Source organism: Pinus tabuliformis, chromosome 1_2, assembly GCF_031772625.1.
Source record: "Pinus tabuliformis cultivar Carrire ecotype Pingquan chromosome 1_2, CPIR1, whole genome shotgun sequence".
Classification (NCBI taxonomy): domain Eukaryota; kingdom Viridiplantae; phylum Streptophyta; class Pinopsida; order Pinales; family Pinaceae; genus Pinus; species Pinus tabuliformis.
In genome coordinates, this window is record NC_142298.1 from 403230515 (window position 1) to 403251520 (window position 21006).

Genomic DNA, 21006 nt, shown 5'->3' on the forward strand with positions numbered 1-21006 from the left:
GTGGAGAGATCCATGGACTTCTCCTATTATTCCTTATCCGAGGGTTCCATATGAGCTTTCCTTTTTGGCTTAGGAGTTGTTTTTGGAGGGTCTCTCTCTCGTGCCAAATATTTCTGTAAATTTGTTGCTTTGGAGCTCTCCCCCAAATCCTGCAATACCCAAAAACGATTTTGGTTCTTTGATTTTCTTTTTTGTACTAAAGGGTATGATTGAGTCGACTTCACATTATTCTTCTTGTGTGAAACTTCTTCAAAACCCTTGCTATAATATTTAGGTGAGGGCAGTGCCTTTGGTTGTTTCACAACCTCTAGTTCCATTTGAGTCAATGGGAAAGCCTTATACAAATGGACATACTCATGGAAGCAACGAAAACGAAAAGGAACATTTTAGTAATCCAGTAGCTATTGCCATATCTCATATTAATATTCCAGTTATACAATTTCATGATTGGGCTTAGTGATGTTCATGTAGATGCAGATTGAGGCATATGAAGTATATCTACCCCAATGGGTGGATTCAACCACTTTCATGAATCGTCCAATGCAATTGGCAATCCCTTCTAAGGTTTTGGGATCCCTGAAATCTACTGTTAGGGAAAAGAGAGGAAACCAGATTGGGGCAATCGTGAACTATTCATGATCCCGGTTGTAGAATTCCTCCTAGTATCTCATGAAAGGGTTTGCATTGTAGTAAAAACATGGGCAATTTTAAAAAATCTTCTCCTTATCCTTGAGGATGGAGAATATTACTGTGAAGAAGCCTCTGGATCTTAGATTTAGATCTATATGGAATTTTGGTTTCCATTTTAGGTTGATCCACTTAATCAAATCCTTTTTCGAGGGCCATATCCCAGTAAACTTACAGATCAGGGCATGATCTTTCATATACTTGCAGTAAATCTACAATTTTCTAGAGGGAATCACAAATCTAATTTTCTTGGTTGCTCATGGGAGGAACTACCTGCAGATTATTTATTGCCACTGGGCTTCCATTACAGGTCCCTCATTAGGGTTGGCTCCATGGATATGGCCAAGAGAAATGCTTTTTTTCGTTGGATTCACTTTCTTCCACACTTCGATAGGAGGGGATGTCGCCACCCCCCCCCCCCGGCGTAAGGGTGCTCATTTGCCTCTGTCAGAACCCTCGGGTGAAGAATATATGTTTGCGGAAAAGGTAATTCTAGTATTGTCAGGTGCTTTAGATACTATTCAAAACCCTAACAGAGCTCATTTGTGAAATTAACATTGCCCGGATGTGGTCAAATTTGAGAGGTGAAAGATATGTATTTGAATATGAAAGGCTAGAAATGATGATTCCTTTATTAACATCGACTCAAGAAATAAGAGAGGGAAAGGACAAATAGTCCTTATTTTCTTCAAGACAAAAAATGAGGGTATTAATTGAACTTATTCATAGTGGAATGAAGCAAAATATACCACGTAAATTCATAGGAGAAATTCTAGAGAATTTAAATTTATGGTTGGGAAACATGTAAGTTTGAACCTGGTAGAAGGACAAATTGGGAGGCTGCTCATTGAATTATACATGAGGAAAATTGTTAAAGGATAAACCCTAAAATTATGGATGAGTTTTGGTTGTGATGTGTGTAAAATCAACTATATCTAAAGCACATTATAAAATGCGTACTCTTGATTTGATGAAACTAAAAATTCAATTGTAGGGGCTAATTTGAAAAATTATATATTATACCAAGTGTACCTCCAAGTGGACCACTAGTTCCATTTATAAAGAAAAGGGATTTTACCCTGAGGATGTGCATTATTATAGAGGTTGAACAAAATGATGGTGGAAAATAAGTATCAATTACCGTAGATTTATTATTTGTTTATCAATTAAAGGAGGACAAATATTTTTCAAAAATCAACTTGACATTGAGATACTATCAAGTGAGAATGAAAGATGATGATATTGATAAGAAAATTTTCAAAAAAAGATATGGTCGTTATGAATTTATAGTGGTACCATTTGGTCTTACCAATACACCAACTGCATTCATGTGTTTCATGAATAACATCTTTAGGGAATACTTGGATATGTTTATATTGGTATTTATAGATGATATCATGATGTAGTCTAAGTCTGAGGAAGAACACAAAAAAAATATTGGATTGGTTTTATACGTATTAAGAAAACATTACTTAAATGCCAAGTTCAATAAATGCAATTTATAACCAAGACAAATGTATAGTATTTGGGATAGTTATTTTAGATCTAGTAATCTCAATTAGTGTAGAAATGGTCAAGGGTATTATGAATTGGCCTACTCCAAAGAATGTGAAAGTTGTAAGATCATTTAAGGGACTTGCAAGATATTATTGTAGATTCATTAAACGATTTTAAAAGATTGGTCATCCTATATAATATTTGCAATGGAAAGGAGTAAAATTTGTTTGATGTGCCAAGATGCAAAGAGTAGAAATGTTTGATGTGCCAAGATGATTGTGTGTGGCAAACAAAATAGTAGAAATGTATGTTGGATTTGAAGCGAATTGAAATAAAACCAAGAAAATCGAGCCTAACCAACAAACCCAACCCTCCTATGCATTCTCCTGGTCCTGCCTTCCGACCAGCACTCAAAATTCCATTCCTCGATCTCATCTTCAACTCCCTCGCCCTCGCCTTCCTAGTAAGGATGGATGGAAGATACAGCAGAACGCCTAGGCGATCGAGGTTGCATGGACCTGAATATTTACAATAAATTAATAAAAAGCCACCACAACTTTTATTTATTACCATTGATGATATCAACATTGATACTTTATGAGATACTCCATCTTGTGTGGTCAACAATTAAAAAAACAAAAACATTTGATAAAGAGACACAACTTTGATCCTTTTTCTATATATATTTTAAATATTTGCAATTTACTAGAATATTTATTATTAAAAAAACAAAAATGTTTGAAAAAGAGACGCAACTTTGATCCTTTTGATATATATATTTTAAATATTTGCAATTTACTAGAATATTTATTATCAACCAATGATATCAACATCAATGAGATATCCAATGGAATATCATTGTTTAATTCAATTAATTAATTTCGAAAGAAGAACTTTTGGAATCTAATTAATTTGAGTTTTTAGTTCATTTCAATTTAGTTTATGCTTAATTAAAGTATTATTATATTAGATTTGGAAGATTATCATGTGTATCTTTTCTTTTTTGATGGTGTCACTAAAGCTTATCTTTAATAACATAATTTAAAAGAAGCTTTTGCTATTCAAATGAGAAGGTTTTGTAATCGTGGAAGCAATAATGTGTAGATTGTCATAAATACGTTGTTGTGCTATCAATTAGGTTCCCATGTACATAACAATATTTTTAATGCTCAATTTATAGGTGTTGACTTCCTAACCATAGCGAAAATGAAGTAAACCACCCATAATAAAAAAATACAAAGTTAAGAGAAAAATAAGTAGTTAGGGCTAATGACATATACCATAATAATAGAATTACCGCTCTCATGATGGTAACCTTACCCCACCTAAATCTTATTTTCCTATAGACAAAAGGAGGTATAAAGTAACTTGGTGCCCATGGATGAAGGAATGGACTATGGGGATGATGATTCCCCTACCACCACATCCATGTTTGGGTCTCACCATGAATTCTTTAAGATATGGCATAAGAAAAGGGTTAAATGATTAGATGGGAGTACCATACATGTTCTTGGATGTGGTCAAATTTGACAGAGGTGAAAGATATGCATTTGAAGATGAATCTATTCACAAACTTCTTGAAGATGATAAGTTATTTCTTTACTCTTTCATGACAGTTTATAAAAATATACCATATTTATTTTATGTTATAAATTTAACTTATCTAACCTTTCTATGTCCTCCCCACCAATAATATTTTCTTTGAACAACTCAAAATTATGCGTTATGGGAAGTAATCACACAACTCTTCAATATTTAAAGGCTTTCAAACTTGTGATCTAGGTGTCTTTTCATGTGATTTTTCAAGGCTCTTCATATACATTTTCCTGTGCAATGGGGCTATTCTTGATCCATATTCACTTCATCTTTGTCCTTTCCCAAGAGTCGTGGATAACATATTTGCTAATCTTCAATGAGTGGGATATATAACTATATCGTGTCATCTCATCACAGTGGTGCATTGATTTCAATCTTGGTGTGGTTTCCAACATAATGTTATTTATCTATAGCACGAACCCATTTGTTATTAGCTATTACATATTGAAATACCCTATATTTCTATCATGTAATCAAATATGTTCATTCTTTTGTTGGACATCAACACCGACATCAAGAGAATATTGCTTATGTAGTTATATTTTACGTTATAAATGAGTGTGAAGTGTAATGTATCAGATTTATAGAGGTATCCAAGAGAAAAGTTGGTCATCATAGTTTCTAGGGGTTGGTTTTACACTTTCACCACTACCATTCTAGAAAACTGTAAATGACCCTCCCACATTTACTCGCTTGTACAAGCTCTCTAGGGTAAATATGAGTTGAGTGCTACAATGACATGACCCAACTTTCAAGTTCCAGTTATGGAAGTGGGGCCTACAAACCTACAACTAGTTGACCTCCCTCAGGGGTTGCAGACCACTGACGAGCTTGACAATCAACCCGGGTGATCAATCTCTTCATAGCCAACCCAGGTGATCAATCTCTCAGATGGATCTATTTTCTCAAGAGAAACTCCCAAACTACACCCATAACATTGCATCCGTGCGGTAATGAAGCTCCAACAACACTCATAAGCTTTCTTGCGTGTTGTTATGGCCGAAGATCCCCTATTTTGTGCATGCGGTTCTAGGATATGTGTCACTTTTTTAGGATGGCCTCCATGCCACTGCTGAAAATTTCCTGTAACTTTCCATAATCATGATTGAGATGATCATAATGCCAAAAATTCAAACTTGAAGCAAGAAATTTACATAGACTCCCTAGTACACATTAGACATTTCGTCAAACATATGGTAAACATATAAGTTATAGGTCATGAATGCATATATGATCATAAATCTCTGAACTTCATCTAAGAATCACTAAGAAGGTCTAATTCCTTCTCAATTAGGTGCAACAACACTTGATATCCCAGGAATTCATCAACCATTCAAATACTTATCGAATCATGAATAAAAGCCATAGTCAGAGCACATCATAGAACCATTCTTATAACTAGAAAATATCCAAAATATTAAGCATGACAAACTAGCCATCGAATCAACATGATAACAAGTACAAGTGCTCATAGGTCGCAATAGGTAAAATAAATTCTATTAACATATGTAAATTCCGACCAAGTCAGGGACTTTCACGTCCAAACTGACCATAGTTTTGGCTAAACCAAGTATTTATTTTAGCCAACAACCCTCGTGCCATATTCCAAGCATGAATATCAGATATCATGGGATAAAACAAGAAAAAACCAAATATGGAATCTAGAGGTTAAACCACCTCGACCCTCAAGCTACCATGATCTTGCCTAAACTGGGTCAAAGATCGTAAAACTAAACCAAGCTTGGATGTCTGAAAATTCCTTCACCACACCTTGAGGAATTTTCCTGTCTCCACCCACCTCTCGATGACTCCCTAGAGAAAAACACCTCCATCCACAAACCTTTGGAATTTTCCTGATACCACATAACCTAGTTCTAAAACCTTCTGGAAATCGAAAGCTGGACCAAGGATGAATCCCAACACACCATGGTTATCCAAGAAATTGCAAGGAAAGGCTGGAACCACTATCAAAGCAAGAAAAAACCATGTCAATGCCAACAAATGAACCAAATAAACAAATGCATGTACCATGCATTCACCCCTCAATAAGGAAATCACACATGCAACCTGTTACCTGCAAAATCCTCCTGCTGAATTTTTTTATCCAACCTTCTCCTTGATTTCCTTCGTGTTCCTTTGCTTTTTTCTTTTCCTTCCATTTCTTTCGTACTTTCCTTTCTCCAAATCTAAGTGAATGCCCAAGTTCTCCAAGAATTTTCTAAGTTTTCAAGACTGTATGAGAGATGGAATGAAAGGAGAGAGCCAAAACAGAACTAACCAAAGTTGTGAACTATTTCTGTGAATACTTTTTATCTTTGATGTCTTAATTTTCTTCATTTTCCTCTAATTTCCATTGCATGCAAATTTATGTCTCTTTACCTTCATTTTCTCCTATTTTCCTTTATTTCATAATTAAATGCCATTTGTTACCTCTTTTTCTTTGCCAATTTCCATAGCCATAAATAAACCAAAAGTGATTCCCACTATAGTGTTTTCCCAAGATTCAGCTTGGAATACTTGTCCCGTGACCTTGGTCTTATTTTAACTTTCTTATAATTTATTACATGAAACTTTAACCCGAGGCTATTACAAAATCCCCCCCCTTGGGAGAACAACATCCTTGGCATTTTATGACACATATGACCAGCAAGTTAATGAAAACAAAACACACTGCTTGTGGATCTTTATAACATAGCTCGATGCAATATTTACAATGACATCCTGCTGAAATGAAAACAAACATAACACTTATTAGAGCTTTATCACACAACTCATTATGGTATTTACAAATATATATATATATATATAACAAAAACTCATTTACTTGAACCAACAAATCATGAAGGATAAAAATCCTGCATCTAATCATTCATCTCTCATGTACCTTCATCGATCCCAAAGTGCTTCAACTGTACTTTAACTTACATTATTGCTTGGTTTCGGAGCATGAGTTGTTTCCAATGCAAAATGAATTGACGTTCTAGCTAGAACTGTCCCTTTTTTCCAACCTGTAATACAGACCAATCAATCACATGATCAAGATCTTGGAAATATCTCTTAAGCGATGAAACATGGAAAACATCATGGACTTTCATTGTTGGCAGCAATGCAAGTCTATAGGCCATTGGTCCAATCCTCTCAAGGATCTCAAAATTCCCACAATACCGAGGTGTCAACTTGGCAAATGATATAGTCCTCAAGGAGCTCCTCTTGGGTTTGATATGTTAAATTTTCTTAGGGCTTATTGTTTTTTGCTTTAGATAATTGCATTTCATCATTTACATATAGAATTCACCCCACAACATCATAACAATAATGAGATTTACAACATTATTCAGTAGCATATGAAATTATACATAACGAACAACATCATCATTAATGCAATGGAACATAAATGAATAATAGAATTAAAACTTTCACACATAGAAAAGCCAGGATTGGTCGGAGGCTAGGGAAAAACCCACTATGGGGTAAATAATTTAAAATTCTTTTTCTTATTAGATTGTCATTGAATTATTCAACAAAATAGAGTAAACTGATCCATATCTTCAACCATAATCCTATCGAGAAAAATCAACTAACCAACATCATGAGATGAACCCAACAATGCCAATAACCAAAAAACTGACTCAGAAGCCTACGATTAGTTGTCACTATCTGTGTTCAATTGCCAAACTCTGTTGTCAACTCATGAAATCTTCAGTCAACTGTAAAATTAAAACCTTAGGTCTTTTTGTAGTTGCTACAACAACCTCCAAAATTTTAGCTTACACTCAATTTTGGAGCCTTCCTTGGTCTGACATACTGTCTTCTCAAACACCAAAAATCATTTCATGAGCTTTCTTGAAGTATTTTTCTCCCCTTTGCAAGTTGGGTTAATTGTCATGTTTCAACATGATTAGATATCACACAATGTGTAGAAGCCTATTATGATGGTTTGAAGGGTCCCTCTTTGTGTATATGAGATTTTCTAACTATGTAAACATCTGTCGCACTCATTCACCAAATTTTGAGCACTATCACACAGGTGTCGTCACGGTCGTCCCAAAGTCTATCTTAAGTGTCGCACTTGTCGTAAATGGTCGTAAAGTGGTCACACGGAGGGAAATGTATTATTCTTGTGTCCTAGGTGATCTATGTCATTATGTTTTCAAGTATTCTAAGTGTGAGATCATAGTCAAAGTCTTATCATTGTTCACATCAATTTAACAGGTCTTACACTTAGCTGTTTCTGAGAAGGCATCCCAACTAAGAAACTTGGCTTCATCCATCCTCCCTGAACTATCCATTGCATAGTTCCAGTCCTCCATTTGTGTCATTTCCCCTTGGAACTATGCAATGTGCAGCTCCTGCCTCCCAGGACTGTTGCACTGCGCAGTTTCCGTGCTCAAGCTCCAACCTTGACCTTCAGAATTGCACAGTCATTCCTCCTAGCCTGGCCTTCACTACGCACTACAAAATCACAAGCCTCAAGCTCATCCCCTGATCCTATGAACTGTGAAATTGTGCAGTAGCACTACCTCCCTTGTCTCTCAAAATTTCACAGTGTTTCCTCTCAGTTCTCATCCCCTCAGCCTGTCCCATTGGCTCTCAAAAATGCGCAGTATTTTCCCTCAGTCCTGCCTAAACTATGCATTGCACAATCTCAAATCTCAAGCCTCACCCCTGGCTTCTAGAACTATGCTCTACCCATTCACTGAGCCCTCTCTCCTAGACTCTCACCTGGTTCCGACTTAGATAATGGATCAAAATGAACTATCTTATACTAGGTTTTCAGACTAATGTCATCTTGTCATGAGTGAATTGCAGATGTAGGTACTCTATCACATCATGGAAAGATGATGAAGAAGGACATGAAGTAGGCGATCTTGCTGAAAGACACACTTGTAGTTGAACACATAAGCTAATCAATCAAGAAAAGCAAAAGGGACATCAGTTTGCGATTTCATCTCAAGGCTTAAGATCATTGCAGATTCTTTATCACCAAGTCATACAGAGGTAAAAAGAAGAAGCATAAACAAAACACTTAGGGGAGATAGTGGCTTGACATTGCCACATCATCATGCAGTCCATGTCAGCAGTGTCCTGTCATGTCATGTCATGAGTAGTCACATGCCACACCTTGTGGCCAATGATGTAACATATGTTTTAGAAATGTATTGTAAAGTGAAATTCCAAAGGACATGTGTGGAATACGAAAAGTCATGTAATGTTAAAAAGTCATAGGAAGTAAAAAATTCATGAGGGAATTCAAATAGTCACAAGGAAGGAGAAGCATCACCCCTTGGTCATATATACTCTCTCACAATATGGGCAAAGGATATCTCACCTTATCTCCTCCCACGAGGAATGAGAGAGACAAACTAGTTATTTTGAGGAGAAAGGAGTGGCTCCAACACTCCACTATTGGAGCTAGTGATGTTCCTTGCACACATGTGTCTTGGAAATTTTACTTAATAATAGAAGCCTTCAAGGCCAACATGACCTTCATGCATGGATTATGAATATTTGTAAGATTATTATGCAAATGTTTGTATTTCATGTTTTCTTTCATCTGTGCTAAAGTAGTTAAACTATTTTGGTTATTTTAGTGCTTATCTTATTGAGATTATGTTATAATTTTTTTTGTTGCTATCCCATCCTTGTGGAATATTCTGAAGGATATTCAACAAATATTTCTGATTGATTGGTCATAATGATCATCGCATCTTTTGTGGAATATTTTGTTGGATGTTAGACAGACCCTTCTTGATTGTGTGTGTCTCTTCTAAGGTGGTACTATTACCTCTTTATTAGAGGCTCACTTTACTCTTTCACTCCACTGTAGAAGAAATTTGACACACCTAAAATTGAACACTCACCAGGCACACCTTCTTGATTTTCGAAGGCACCACACGTTCCTCTCTTGTTGACAATTAGAGCTAAGGAAAATCTATAAGAATACATGGCCACCAGGACGATATTCTGGATGTTGCTTCTACTCCAAATGGTGTGACGTCTAATTTGGACTTCACATTGGGGAGACCCCTTGGTTGACAGATTTCCAGCACCGTCAACAATGGCACTAGAAGGAGGGCTAGATGATAAGCTGAGCCCACTGAATCTGGTATTAATATCTTATCTAAAATGACTCATGCTCAAACCTTACTCCCAGGGTGTTTCTCTAATTTTTCCCTTTATCAATTTTCAATCCCTGATGAGCCTCTATATAACTTGTACCAGTTAAAGTTTGATGGTGAGGATGGAACATCCATAATCGAGCACATTTTTTATTTTCTTAATTTTGTGAATCTTATGAAATCTATGATGAAGAGTTTTCTTGTGTGATTTTCTTCCTCACCCTTGAAGGTCGTGTTAATCAATGGTGCCATACCTTGCCACCTGCTTCCATCTATTACCTTCATCATTTCCTCAGGGAGCTTCATCAAGCCTTTGATATGTATAATTATCAAGATGTTTGTAAAATAATCAATCTCTTAAGAATGAATTCTAATGAATCAGTTGAGGAGTTTTTGGATCAATTCCTTCACCTTTGTTATGAAATTTCTAAGGAAGACATGAATAAGGATTTCTTGAAACAAGTGTTTGAGAGCTTGGTTCTTATCTCTTTACATGATGAACTTGAACCCCTTAATTTTCCTACATCCCGAAGTCTTATGAATCATGAGACGCCTATAATTTCAGAGGAGGAATTCACTGCCTCTTTTTTTCTTTTTCCTCCCACTTTCCAGTTTCAATGAAGTTGTCTCTATGTGATGGTGATAATGTTGAAAAATATGCAAATCAAATTCATAATCCATCTTCTTATTCTTCTTGCATTTCTCATGACTCAAATTCAATGAAGGAAATCACAAAATGGCTCATGAAGCCCATGATGAAGACTAACTTCCCCATTCTGCAACATGATGTTATCATTCATAACTCTAACTTCCAATATAATATAGATTTCCACGCTCCTCTATCATAAACATGCCATGAATATTTTTACTGTGATTTGCTCGATCAATTTGCTCCACCAACTCGTCTTTCATGCTCTCCTAATTTTTTCATTACTGGTTCAAATTGCGATCAGATACAACACAATCAAATTACACAGGTATAATATAAAGAAGGTGAAGATGCTTTAAATCTTTCTTCTCTTTTTAAAAATCTTCCATGTCAAAACAATGTGCTTCCATTCTTGAATGATACTCAATTTGCTAATCTCAATAGTGAATCAAATGTAATCAATTATTTCGATCAATCCATAACCTTCGGCAAAAATCACCCCAATGATGATGACTCTATTGATGTATTCAATCACGAATTCCCAGGTGCATCAACTAATCTTTTGGTTTCTCATGAAGATTTTACTTTGGATCTAGAATCTGATTCAGTCAAAGAAGATGTGCTTATCGAAAATTCCTCTTCATCTCACTATCCCTTGTGCTCTACCGTCTGCGATGCATCTACTTGCGATGGAGATAATCCATGCTCTTTAAGTTCTTCATCCAATGAGTTATATTCTCAATTTACACAAGGCGATGAGATTATCCATGATGTAAATGAAAACAATTGAATCTTTGACTACTCTGCCCAACCCTCATCATCTCTTCTCTTGCACGAAGAAAACTCTTCAAATCACCTTGCTCATGAAATTTCCTCTATTAATTAATCTTCAAATTTGTGATCAAAAGAATCTTTCGACTTGAATAATTTGGTTGTTCAAGTTGAAAAATCCAATGAAATCAGTGGTAGAGATGGATGTAATCCGGTGAGAAATGGATTTATTGAAACCAGTGGTAGTAGCTATCCTCAAACCATGCATGATCTCATTCAATCTTCAAAACACAATTTTACAATCCTGGAAAGTTTTGGGACCTTCCAGGGAGTCGAGGCACCTCAAATTATGTTGATGGTTATGTCAAGATCTCGCAACTCTGGTAATCCCCCGAAATAAGTCAGATCTGGTTTTTTCTGCACAATCCTTCTCTTTGCATGGTTTCACTCAATGAAAATTGCTTTTTGAAAAATGTTTGGTATTCCGAGTATGATCTTTCAAATTTTCAAGATTTTACTTCTCACTGGATTCAGGAATATTTTTTAGTTTATTCATCTTCATGAAAATGACTCGCATCAAACTTGGGTTTGGAATGTGTGCCTCTCATAGAGTCATGGAATTGTGAAGTTGATCATTTCAAAGACTATCTTTGGCCGAAGGAATCATGCTTATCAAATTCATCTCTTAATAGTCAGCTCCTGGTTTTTCTCGCAAATGTTATATTGCAAATATTCCCATTCATTGCACCTAAAATCCTCTTGAGTGATAATGAATGCACGAGATATCACACGAATTAAATTCTTCTTCGTTCACTACATCTTGATTGAATTCATGTGTTTGTTGCACTAACATTCCTTCTCACTTATTTTGATAATGAAGTTGCTAGTGTAGTGTGTAACTAGTTACAAAGAAATAGTTTGTCACATTCATCATATGAGGAAGATGATTCTATTATTCAGAGCATTTGTGAAACTCTTCAAATTGATTTATCTTCATTTATTACAAACTGGGAATATGATGTTTTAGTCATCCCATCTGATTAGTACTCTTTCTCTAACAAATGTCATTCATTTTATCATTTTCCCATCAGCACATCCAATGACACTTGTTTTACATCCTCTAATCTTCATCATTCAACATCTCACTATTTGGATTTTTGTTGAGTGATTGAATCACTTCAGCCTTCGCTAATGGTTATGTCAGGGCCTCACTGTCTCAACATGACTACCAAATATGATCAGATCTATTTTCCCTCACAAGATTCCCATCTTAATCTTGTGCCTCTAATTGAAGAGCCATATTTTCAAAGATTTCAGGGTTTTCAAGAGGATCATCATCAATTTTATGATCCAACCGCTGAATGGTTGGAGGAATATTACTTGGCAAGCTCCATTACAATAAATAGGTTTCAGCCTTTTCTCGTGCTTTCTAAGCAGGATGACATAGAAGAAGGTGCATTCACAAGAAGTCTTTGAGGTTTGTTTGATTATGCTTTCCATCGTAGAGGTAAGAATGTGAATTGGATGAAAGTAGTGGTTGTGACACATCTTTCTGTGCATAGGCAAGACCTTCAATTTTTTGTGCAAATTATTCAAGCTCTCATATTTTATCTTGCACATTGCTTTATATTGCAGGTTAGGAATGATTACAGTGGCTATATTAGAAATTCCATCATACGTGACCCCGACCTTCTAGTTGTTAGATTAGGAGTAGGATTAGTTGCATCTTAGTTTTCCTTCTCTTGCACCAATCCCATCTTGTTATATTTAGTCTCTCTTGTCTTTTCTTACTTTTCTCTTACATTATGCTTTGGTTTAGTTTCTTTTCTTGGCTTCTGGTTTTGTTTCCTTGTTGTGTGTTGTCCTTCCTATCATTTTGTTTCTTTTGTTTTTCTTTCTTGTTAATTGTCTCCTTTTGTTTTCATCATGTGAATAAGTGTTGTTCCTGGACCTGTTTTGGCTTCTTAGTATGTGTGTAGTTGAATTCTAAAGAGTCTTGTGACACTTCAAAATTTGGCTAATGTCCAGTCCATCTTCCTTGTGTCGGTTATATATTTTGGTCGATGAAGTTCCGATGGAAAATACAATCCGTTCGTAAGGAGATTTTTGGTCAAACCATGAACCTATGTCTATTCAGGAAACCTTATGCCTACAATCGGTTTTGTGTTTCGGTGTTTTCATGCTTATCCAATAAGTAGAAGAGGAGAAGGGGAAAAATAAAAAATAGCAAACCTAAATCAGAGGTATCTATATGCTTCTCTAAAGGAACAACCTCTTCTGCTCTCAATAAGTCGGGATCCCTTTTCCGCCCAAAAATAAATAAGTGTCGATGCATATTCCTCTTTAAAATAAATAAGTAAAGGTGAAATAAGAGAAATGCTTCATGCACAGAGACTTGAAGCAAGAAACTCCGCTAGGGTACTGTCCAGGCTCGCTGGTAGCGGAGAAATTCTTGTGTTCCTAGGTGACTTCGTCGTGGTACCGTCGAGACCTGCTCATAGTGGAGCAACACGAGAGATAAAAAATTATACTCTGAAAATATTAAGCTCGCAAGCTACACTACCCTTACTAAGTCGAAACATTGTGATATTGCTGAATGTTATGTTGTGTTCAACCAAGAAGGAATAAAGGAAATCGTGTCTATTCATGGCTAAGTGGGAAGACCAAAGTAATCTGCACGACTAATCAATGCTCCCTGAAGAACCAAGGCCCTCCACAAAAGAATTTAACTGACATAGAGAAGTTGTAATTCTACCAGTGTGTCACCAAGTGTTGTAGCTACTACAACACCCTCCAAAATTTTGGCATACACTCAATTTTAGGGCATTCCTTGGTCTTGCATACTATCGTCGCAAAAACTGAAAATCATTGCATGATATTTCTTGAAGTATTTTTCTCCCCTTTCCAAGTTGGGTTAACTGTCATCTTTTGGCATGATTGGATGTTGCATAATGTAGAGGCATTTTCTCATGGTTTCAAGGGTATATATTTGTGTATATGAGGTGTTCTAACTATGTAAACATCTGTCGCACTCATTCACAAAGTTTTGAGCACTCTCGCACAAGTGTCGTCATGGTCATCCCAAAGTCTATCTTATGTGTTGCACAAGTCTAAATGGTCATAAAACAGTCACACAGAGGGAAATGTATTGCTCTTGTGTCTTAGGTGATCTATGTTGTTGTGTCATCAAGTATTCTAAGTGTGATATCACAGCAAAAGTCTTATCACTGTTCACATCAGTCTAACTCGTCTTACACTTATCCATTTCTAAGAAGGCTTCCTGATTAAGCAACTTGGCTTCACCCGACCTTCTTCAACTATGCATTGCGCAATTCTAGTAATCTAGTTGTGAGATTTCCCTTTGGAACTACACATTGTCTAGTTCCTGCCTCCTAGGACTATTGTACTACGCAGTTTCCATGCTCAAGCTCTGGCCTTGACCTATATATTTGCGCAATCATTCCTCCCAACTTGGCCTTTACTACAAAATGCACAATCACAAGCCTCAAGCTCATCCCCTAAGCCTCTGAACTCTATAATTGCATAGTAGCCCTATCTCCCTTGTCTCTCAAAATTGCGTAGTGTGTCCTCTCAGTGCACATCCCCTTAGCTTGTCCCACTACCTCTCAAAACTGCACAATATTTTCCCTCAATCCTGCCTAAACTACGCACTGTGCAGTCTCAGAGCTTAATCCTCACCCCTAGTTGTTGGAACTGTGCATTTCATAGTCACTGAGTCCTCTCTCCTGACCTTTCACCTGGCTCCGTCTCAAATAATGGATCAAAATCCACTATCTTAGACTAGGTTTTCAGATTGATGTCATCTCATCACGAGTGAATTGCAGATGCAGGTACTCTATCACATCATGTCAAGATGATGAAGAAGGAGATGAAGGAGGGGAGCTTGCTTAAATACACACTTGTAGCTGAACACACAAGCTAATCAATCAATAAAAGCCAAAGGGGCATTATTTTTCGATCACAACTCAAGACTTAAGATCATTGAAGATTCCTTATCACCAAGTCATACAAAGGTGAAAAGAGGAAGCGTGCACTCAACACTCAGTAGTAGCAGTGACTTTACATTGCCACATCATCATGCAATACATGTCCATTGTGTCATGTCATGCCATGTCATGAGTAGTCACATCCCACACCTTGTGGCCAATGATGTAACATATTTTCAAAAATGTATTGTAAAGTGAAAGTCCAAAGGACGTGTGGAATACGAAAAGTCATGTAAAGCTGAAAAGTCATAGGAAGTCAAACAATCATGAGGGTATTCAAAGAGTCACAAGGAAGGAGAAGCAACACCCCTTGGTTATATATACTCCCTCATTATATGCGCAAAGGACTTTTCTCCTTGGATCCTCCCGCAAGGCATTAGAGAGACAAACTAGTTCTTTTTAGGAGAAAGGAGTGGCTCCAATGCTCCACTATTGGAGCTAGTGATGTTCATTGTACACATGTGTCTTGGAACGTTTACTTAATAAAAAACACCTTCAAGGCCAACACGTTCTTCATGCATGGACTATGAATATTTGTAAGACTATTCTACATATGTTTGTATTTCATGTTTGCTTTCATCTATGCTAATGTAGTTGAACTAGTTCGGTTCTTTTAGTGCTCATCTTATTGAGAATGTGTTGTAATGGTTGTTGTTGTTGTCCCATCCTTTTGGACTATCTTGCGGGATACTAGAAAGATCTTTCTCATGGATTGGTGTAATGACCATCGCATATTTTGTGGACTATTTCACTGGATGCTAGATGAACCCTTATTGATTGTGTGTGTCTCTTCTATGGTGGTACTATTACCTCATTCTTAGAGGCTCACTTTACTCTTTTACTCTGGGGCAGAAGAACTTTGATGCACCTACAACTAAACACTCAGAAAGCACACATTATTTCTTTTAGGAGGCACCAAACATTCCTCTCTTGCTAACAGTTAGAGCCAAGGAAAATCTATAAGAATACATGGCAATCAGGTCGATATTCCAGATGGGGCTCCTACTCCAAACAGTATGAGGTCAAATTGATACCTCACATCAAGGAGAACCCTTAGTTTACAGATTTCCAGCATCGTCAATAGGTCCCAACTGCCTGGGCTGAAGACAAATTTGATACTTGTAGTTGAATTAGAGGACAAAGGTTATGATGTGGTGTACAGTATGGGAAAACATTTTTTGAAGCATGTTTCTACTGGAGAAGTGAAACAGATTGGAGTTAGAGTGAAAAATATCGTCAATCTAGAGGTATATTTCTCCATGCATGCAACTATACCTCCAGGAGTGAGGTGGGGTGATCTAGAGCCTTAGTCGCAAAGTTGTAAAGATTTGGACAGGGTCCATAGGAGAGAAGTAGGAGAGAAGTAGCAGTTGGAGTATACTCTTCTCATGGATCATTACCCTTGATACAGGGACCCACGGTATTTAGTAGCAGGAGGATCAATGTTAATTGGAGCAGTCAGATATAGAGGAGCACAGACTAATGTTGACAGTAGAGCAGGAGGCTCAACAACAGAGTCAGGAACAACATAATTTTCCTAGTAGACAATGCAGAGACTAGTAGTAGTGAAATGCTTAGGAGACAGTTGCAAATCAAAGACACAATTGATTTAGTATTTCAGATGCTTCTCAGTTGCAATTATCATAGTAACAAAAACAACAGTGAGATGGATTCTTGTTATCGTACATTCTTGTAGGAGAAAGATTGGTGTTGTGCAGAACCCTTTTCTTGCTAAGAGGGAGTGTTCAAATTGTAGCAAGAAAAGGCTTCATTTGACTAGTGCCTTATTCAAATGGAGAAAATTTGATTTTCCACATCAGCTGGATGACTTGGATTGTAGTTAGCTAGAGTGACATGGCCTTGTCTACTAGTTATCTCAGTAAATTCAAGTTATAGGCTAGAAGTAGAGTTGTGCATGAGTTGATTGCTAAGATCTCGCAATCTAGTTGAGTTAATGTTAGTTTAACTTAGTTAATTGAGCTCTAGTCATTAATTGAGTAAGTTTAAGGTAAGTTGAGTAGTTATAACAATTGTTAACTCACTGATCTCTCATTTAACTACTTAATCAGCTAAAAATAGACCTAGTTATGCATGGAATTCAAATTACCTAGTTGAGTGGATGGAAAAGGAACATTTGTATTTATAATTGTATAATATTTAGTGTACAATGATTTTGTGATCTAGGTGGATATTGGTGGCCACCCACCTATTCCACCTAGACCTCTAGTCAGTTTCATGTGATTCCTTGATTATAGTAGCATTTATTATTTTTAGAAGTTTTTCGGGTCCTGAACTTCTGGAGCTATTTTGACCCCCTAAATGGCAATTTTTTTTATTTTTAGAAATCTTGTAGTACTTGGAGATATTTCCAATGAGGTATCATACACGACAAACAAAGATCATATGACTAAGTTATAACCCTGGGAAGTGGGTTTCCCAACGAACCCCAATAGGGCCCAAAAAATCTTGGCAGTCCATCTCCTGGGGTTAGGGTTTTGGTTGTTAACGGTTTTCCCTTGTTGTTCAATAATAAAAAGGCCCTTAAGCCTCATTGTAACACAGTTTAGAGGCATGTAGATGTCACATCTCTTCTTAGTGATAATCTACCATCGCTTGAGCTAGTTTATTTCCATTCTCTATGTAAACATATTTTAGTTCTTTGATATTATTGAAATGAATTTTTATTTCTATTACATTTCTTTGTTTATGTTTGTATCTGTATTCTGTTGCATTCCAGTATAAGTCTGGATCAGTGGTATTAGAGCAGTCTTCTCTTTCTCTATTTTTATTTGCATGTCCCCAACGATGTTAGGGTATAATGATTTAGGGCTCCAACTGGTTGAACCTTTGCAAGACCATGCCGATAAACCCCAACGACCTCCCATAGCAGAAGAAAAGAAAGATGATGGAGTAGAAGATCCTTCCAAAATATTGCTCGAATAAGCCCTCGAGCGACAGAGGAATGGGATGATGGATAACTTTGCCAGGATTTTTCTGTGGCTACCCACAGGTGATACATCTTCATCCAGTAGCCACTCTAGAGGCGCCACTCCCTATAAGGTACAAGTCAAATTTGACATACCCATATTTGAAGGCCATAAAGATGAAAACGTCATAGATAGATGGTTAAATCGGTTGGAAGGATATTTTTCAGGTCATGAATTTTCCAATCGAGAAAATATTACTTTTTCACTTCTCAAAGTTGCCCCCCATGTAAAGGACTGGTGGGAAACCTACTATGAATAGAAGGATAAGAGGGAACCCTCACTATTTTCAATTGCACCCAGTTGGAATTCTTTTCGAGACGTCATCAAGGAACAATATTACCCTATCAAGAGCTATGAATATAGATGCATAAAGTCGACCACGTTGCAGCAGGGAAGGGACCAAGACGTGTCGAAGTTCACAAATATTTTTCATACACTTCACACAAAGTTTGGTGTCAAGGATTCTGAGAAGAATTTGGTATTCAAGTATCGCGGATGTCTACACCAGTAAATCCAAGATGAAATGGAGTTCCTGGACATATCCTTGCTTGGCAGTCCTTATCAATGTGATGTCAAGATCGAGAAAAAACTTAAATAGAAGAAGAAAGGCTTTGGATCTACAAATTTGAATAAAGGGAAAGGTGCCCCCAAACCATAGAACAAAGAATAAAGCTAAGGTCAGACGACCCAAGAAAAATTTCCAAAGCGGCAAGAAAATAAAAACACCACGAAAACAAATAAGGACATAGATAAATGGTGTGAGTCCCACCAGAGGCCCACTCACAACACAAGTGAGTTTCGAGCCAGGCAGTCATTAGTAGTCGAGCTGAAGGCTTCTTAATCAAATGCATTTTCTAACTCTAAGTCAGAACCTGACAAGGGTAATGACAAAGGGAAGTAGATTATTGATGCGGAGCCCAGTGCCATTATTGCCACCATAAGGATCGAGAAGATTGAGCCTGAAGATCCATAAGAGGGGGAGAATTCTTCCACTCCCATATGCGGGTGAAGAGTTCTCCGCTATAGTTCATTGTCGACAACAAAAGCCAAAATAACTGAATTTTAGCAATGTGCGTGAAGCGGCTGGGTGTACCAACCACACCACACCCACAGTCGTACACCATGGGGTGGCTTCACCAAGGATGAGATCTCTGCATCACCCAACAGTGTCGCCTTCCCTACAACATCAAGCTCTTCACATATGAGGTACTGTGTGATGTTTCTCCTCCTGAAGTTTTTGATGTATTATTTGGCCAACCATACTTGTGGAAGTGTCATGTTGTGTATGAGTCTAGGCCTCACGCTGTTATTATTTCTTTGGGAAATAAGTTATACAGGATACTAGAGGTACCACTTCCTACCACCATCTCTTTTATTTCTATGAAGAAATTTTATTATTTTCTTAATAAGATTTTAGGGGTTCTATGGGATCCTGTGAGGTATGACCATTCCATCTCTTTCATCATATTCATCTATAAATTCCTTTGAAATTAGTAGGAAAATTTTATCTAATTTATTCAAGTTTGAGATTTGAACGAAAGAAGTTAAAATAATAGGTATAACTTAGCTGTTGGAAGAGGTCATATGAGTGAAATGATGCCTCCAAGGTTTTCTATTCCAAACGGGGGGAATGGAAAGAAATTGAGTAAAATATAGTGGATATGATTACCCTTTGAGCCAACTAGTAATTAGTAGTCGAGTTGAAGGCTTCTTAATCAAATGCATATTCTGACTCTGAGTCAGAACTCGACAAGGGTAATGACAAAGGGAAGTAGATTATTGATGCAGAGCCCAGTGCCACTATTGCCACCATAAGGATCGAGAAGATTGAGCCCGAAGATCCAAAAGAGGGGGAGAATTTCTTCCACTCCCATATGCAAGTGAAGGGTTCTCCACTATAGTTCATTGTCGACAACGAAAGCTAAAATAACTGAATTTTAGCAGTGTTCGTGAAGCAGTTGGGTGTACCAACCACACCACACCCATAGTCGTACACCATGGGATGGCTTCACCAAGGATGAGATCTCTGCATCACCCAACAGTGTCTCCTTCCCTACAACATCAAGCTCTTCACATATGAGGTACTGTGTGATGTTTCACTTCCTGAAGTTTTTGATGTATTATTTGGCCAACCATACTTGTGGAAGTGTCATGTTGTGTATGAGTCTAGGCCTCACACTGTTATTATTTCTTTGTGAAATAAGTTAAACAGGATACTAGAGGTACCACTTCCTACCGCCATCTCTTTTATTTCTATGAAGAAATTTTATTATTTTCTTAATAAGATTTCAAGGGTTCTATGGGATCTGGCGAGGTATGACCATTCCATCTCTTTCATCATATTCATCTATAAATTCCATTGGAATTAGTAGGAAATAATATGTATAACTTAGCTGTTGGAAGAGGTCAAATGAGTGAAATGATGCCTCCAAGGTGTTCTATTCAAAACGGGGGGAATGGAAAGAAATTGAGTAAAATACAATGGATATGATTACCCCTAGACTATGAAGTTGTTATCAAGACTTTGAAATTAAAATTCATAAAGAAATTGGTTCTTCTTGTAGGTAATTTTATTGTTTTTCTTAAATTGAAAGGATATTCTATGTTGAGTAAGAGATACTAAATGTAAGTGGCTTATTAATTAAATAGGTCTCTTGTTTTCTCTAAATTTAAAGGGAGGAATTATTGTATTC